Genomic DNA, 6000 nt, shown 5'->3' on the forward strand with positions numbered 1-6000 from the left:
ATCGAAGTTAAAATATGATCCCTATGGCCATGTAATTACAGGGGACCTCAACATCGTTCAAGACCGAGAGGTTATAACATTTCTGAAAAAAGAACCCACATATCGTCTACCGTCGAAAATAAATTGGGAAGAGTGTCGTCAGGTTATTAAAGATGCTCTTTCATCCTTTTGTAAAAAATAGTGTAAACGGGAGAAATCTGACAAAAAGTCAATTGATTTCTATTTAAATAAATGCCTTAATATGGTTAATATTCGCATATCACATTTCGAAAATAGTTTAGAAATAAACAAAAGAATAACATGAATAAGTAATACGCCCATTTCTAGGATTAAAAACAAAATTCAAGTACTTGCAAAGCGTTTTTTGTCCGTTGCGGCCGACAAAGCAGCCAACAATGTGATGGTGGTATGACGTAAATACTATACGAAAGTCCTTAAGAATAAAATAATACATTCAACTTCATTCAAGGCCGCTTTTCCACTCTTTATACTACACTTCCACACAATCTTATCAAATAAAAGTTGTCCTATTTATTTAAATGGGCGTTTGATAAATCTGATTGCAAATTTATTTACTCTGACTCATATAAAGCATTTTTCTCAAATGAGAAAGGTAAAATATTCTAGATATACTTACTGGAGGTGTGATGAGATGATTAAATTATTATTAAACATTTATGTACGTTTCGGCAATAAAGTTTATCGACAGATTGGAGGTACCCCTATGAGCACCAATTGTGCCCCTTTAATAGAAGACTTGCTCCTGTACTGTTATGAATCACAGGTCATGGCCAAACTCGGTAAAGGCCCGTCTAAATTCCATATAATTGACAATTTCAACAACACTTATTGTTATCTTGATGATAATTTTTCGTTAAATAATAAAAAATTCTCTAAATATACTGCCGAAATTAAAACAAAGGAGCTTTCCTTAAATAAGCGTGCTTTACTACATTTAGACATTACAGTTTTACACCAGAAACTCTACACAAAGATTTACGGCAAAAGGGAAGATTTTTCTTTCCCTATTGTTAATTTTCCTTTTTCGGACAGTGATGTTCCTTTGGCGCCGTCTTACGGTGTTTATATATCCCAACTCGTTCGCTATGCCCGTGTCTGTAGTGACGTTTTAGATTTCAATCAGTGTAATATATGTATTACCAGTAAATTATTAACTCAGGGATTTACTAAATTTTTCCATAGATAAAAAAGAATTTAGATACGATCCGGGTAAACTTATAAATCCTTCAAATAAACTTTTTCTAAAAAGTTATCATTTAAAAACTGTAATTAAATCTTTGAATATTGTTTTTATTGGTATAAATATTGATTTTGTTATCAGTAAGTTAAAACCTTACTAAATATTATTATATATATTATACACATATGTAATTTCATGGTACTACAATATGTCGATACCTATATGTTATCATTTTTTTATTAGTTGTTATTGGCTCTGAACTAGCTGTCAGTAACTGTGAGTACTCTCAGATCTTCGCATAGTGTCTTTTTGTTGTTAGGGATGAGGGATGGATAAATAACCCGCCATGTCCGATCTGTGATTTTGTTTGATGTTGTTCTGCTTTGTATCGATCTGATGAGTAATGCCTTTTCAACTGATTTTTATAGTTTGTTCTAATGTTGTACTGTTACACCACTGTCCCAGGTTAGGCGTGGGTTGAGCGCTCACACACATGTTAAATATCGCCACATTTTTTATGTGCCTGTCATAAGTTAGGAGCCTGCAGTTCAGTGGTTAGCGTTGGTTCATGTCTGTCATATTTGTTTATCGTGAATTGTTTTGTTATGCATAAGGCTGGAGGTGGAGGAGGCCGAAGTATTCGGTGAGAACCACCGGGGAACTCGGCAGGAACAGACAAACCGAAGAGAAATCTGAAGATTGATCTTCTGGTCAAAGTCGGGGCCACTTCGACCAACCGAGGCTCCCAAAGTACCCATTCTAGTTTAAACTCCAGTTTGGGTACCAGAGATGTGTGTGGCAGGGTGAAAATCACCATTCTAATGTACTGAAATTTCCAGCGCCCCGGGTCAGGATTGAACCCGGGACCTTTAGCACTGTAGCCATCGGTCTAAACCACTAGTCCACCAACCCACACGATCTTTCACACAAGTACACTAACCTATGTATCATATAAATGGTAAGCATTGTGTTCTACGTTGTTTGCTGGTAATGTCTGTCCTGTCTAATGTTGTTCTGTTCATGTGAAGTGTAGTTTAAGAGATATTATTATGTTGAATATGATTTTATTTTTTATAAACATTATTTATCAAATAGACAACTCATTATGAGATTGAGGATGTGTATAATATTCACTTATTATAAATTACATAATTATGAATATTATATTTTAAAGTCTACTGAAGAGTAAGATGTAAAGCTTCATAGCCCAAAGACATATGATATACATGATTATAAATTGTAGTTATTCCCCTTTGCTCATATTTTTGTTACGTGTACTTCAATTTATTATTAGGTACTATATTGATAGATTGTTGGTTGTTTAACGCCCAGTGGCAAACCTTTTTTGCATGTTAAGAACAAATTTGTAATTATATGTTATAGGGTAAATATGTTTGTGTAGTAAAAAAATAAACCATAACACAAACGTTTGTTGTGTTTGACCCAACACCCGGTTATATTTTATTACATGAATAAATAACATGAGACTAAAATGTTTGTTGGTCAAAGATAGTTTCGCAAACGCTGCATTGTATTCATGAATAAAAGGAGGTATACACTATTGAGACAGTACCGACTGTATCACATAACATAAACAACCAAACGACATGCATAACACAAATAAAAAGAGTGTGTACATGGTATACATTATTGATACACTGACATCAACCCAACAAAAAACCTACAAGACAGCTATACAAGACAGTTTTATCAAAATATTTATTGTTTTCTTTTAATTAAAGGACCATTAGCTTCAAGTTTTTTTTATCGCTTTAAATCAAAAACAAAATACCATTCTACAAATTGATAAACAATTTCTGTAATAATTTTGTTTTATTTATACAAATCTTGGGGTCAAAATTTTTTTCTAAGGAGAGTGATATATTGTGACAGATATTTGACATACATTTTGGACAAAGGTGACGTTACAATTATTAATTAAATTTTATGCTAATAAGAAAAGTAAACATTTTGTTTATCACTTTTCATACCGTGGGTTACTTAAAATATTTCTCCGGTCAATAAAAGATGATTTATTATCACTATTATCAAAGCGACCTCTCTATTATATATGAGACTTTTACTTATAGAACATTTTGACCCTATTTCGGACAATAACCATATTTGGGAAATTTCTAATTTTGTGCTGACAAAGAAAGTGATGTTGGCATACCATCAATTGAATGATTGCTATATAAGTAAAAATTCTGCTTTGAGACGTCAAAGTTTGAATTTTGGAACTTATAGGTAAGTCATGGTTTTAAATTATTAAAATTTAAGGTAAAATATTTTTAAACAAGTTAAACTAAAATTAAAGAAAATTAATAGTTTTCATAAATGAAGTTTTATCAAAATATTTATTGTTTTCTTTTAATTAAAGGACCATTAGCTTCGAGATATATATATAAAAAATATTTTTTTTGTTCAATCATTATTGAAAGTGAAACAGTGAAATAATGATTCGCTTTAGCAGCAAATTTGTTTCAATTTTGTCAAAATGAGCTAAGAAACATAGCTGATGAATTATTCACTTGCAAGTGAATAATTCGACCTCATTGAATCCGTATTCATGTGACCTTCAATTTAACTCCTTAGGTAGAGATGGGTTACGCATGAATTAGGCGTGTTCAATTATCAAAAGGAAAAGAATGTCAACATTGAAAGTGAAACAAGGATAAACCATTTGATTGACTGATTCGATTCACAAAAACTCATTCTTATACAGGTAAAAACGATGATTAACATATATGTTTAACCTATAATATGAAATCAAACAGACCTTGAAAAATCCAATTGCACGAGTTCGCTATCTATTTATATCTATATTTATGTTTATATCTGGTTATATGACCGTCGGCAGTCTGCGGAGATCACCTCGATATTTAATTAGATGGTGTCTAGACTAAAATACACACGAAATGCTGATGCATATTATCGACCTCATGCATTGTAAATTGTTCATTTTAGTCTTTTTATACTTTGGATATACGTTTTAGTATGTTACAAATCAAATATTAGAAATTGAGTCAAATCGGTGAACATGAATTTGACAGCTATTGCCCCTTTAAGGAAATAATTGAAAATATTGGTTTTACTTTATTGTTGTTTGTAACTGTTTTGTATTCTTTTTTTTGTTTGTTTATTTTATTAAGAAAGTTTGAATGTTGGAACTTATAGGTGTCAGTCGATTCCGGCCGGCCTCTTCATCGACAACAACGCCAGGCCTGCCTCTATATCGGCAGCAATGCCATACAACATCCCAGGCATTGTCAACGGCTAGTTTCCCCCAACATGTAAAGATCCAGTACCAACTTTCGCAGAAGTAGTTCATCTAGTGAGAGTCTGCCAAGATTCATAAGGAACAACGCAATAGCAAACCAACATCCAATATAACATCTACATGAATATCAACGTCTTCTAATTTTCTTTGTTATACAATACAACTGACACTGTCATCTATATCTTACTTATTTGCAGATCTTGTGTCTGTCTATCTGCTATAGTTTTCATTATAATATAAAAATAAGGAGATGTCGTATGATTGCAATAAGACAACTATCCACGAAAATATAAATGATGTGAATGTAAGCAATTATAGGCAATCGTACGGCCTTTAACAATGAGAAAAACGCGTATACTCGGCTATATCAGGCCCCGACATGAAAAATATGAAACAATTCAATTTCGAAAGGTAACGGCTTAATTTCTAACAAAACAATTTATGAAAAACAAATGTGACTAACATGAACCAACGACAACCACTGAACTACATGCTCCTGACTTGGGATATGCACATACATAACGTGGCCACATACATAATGTGGCGGGGTTAAACATGTTTGCTGTGGCAAAACCCTCCCCCTAATCCGGGACATGTTTAAACAATACTGTAAATTCAGAAATTATTGCGAAAAATGCGACATGGTTGTTATCATAATAATTTAAACTCGCATTTTGGATTTGTTTTATATTTTATATGAATAAAGCGGAATTTTTCTCAGTATCGCAAAAATGATAATCGCATTTTGGTCTAAAATGACAAAATCACAATAATAAATGCACGCGATAATTTCTGAATTAACAGTACAACACAAAGCAATCACGCAAAACATTGCTATACATTGACATTTAAGAACACTAAATCTTATACAAAATTGACCAACGATTGCAGCAAAGTGGATTTATTCGTAGATTTTGCCTTGTGGATCGTGTTTGCTATTTAACGTTTCTCTATCTACATGATCTATTTAAGCTTAAAATTAATACACAATAACACACAAAAATGGTGAAATGGGTAATACATGTAATTCCTATTAGGGAGTTGACTGATAATTTCGGCATTTTTACTTATTTGTAGTCTTGATGATCTTGCCTTGTTTATTAATTATTTTTAACCAGCCATTCCGTTAAACCCTTTTTCTAAAAACCTACTGCCAGTTTGTTTCAGCTTTATATGTTGATTATCCGGAGAGAAATGAAAAAAACCAAAATTACCACAAAGTCAATTGCTGCCCTTAATGATGGTGCTAACTCAAACCATACATTACGTTAAGAATGTCGTTGAAAGCGTAAGACTTTAACACAAAACGAGAGGCGAAAGATATCAAAGGGATATTTCAACTCATATGACAAAAACAAACTATCAATGCAATACAAAAAAAAAAAAGAAGAACGAACAAACAAACGACAACCAACAGTACACACAACACAACATAAAAACAAAATCTAATGACTGAGCAGCAAAAACTCCACCAAAATCTGCGGTAAATCTCAGGTGCTCCGGAAAGATGGATATATTC

Source organism: Mytilus californianus, unplaced genomic scaffold (genome assembly GCF_021869535.1).
Source record: "Mytilus californianus isolate M0D057914Y unplaced genomic scaffold, xbMytCali1.0.p SCAF_9, whole genome shotgun sequence".
Taxonomy (NCBI): domain Eukaryota; kingdom Metazoa; phylum Mollusca; class Bivalvia; order Mytilida; family Mytilidae; genus Mytilus; species Mytilus californianus.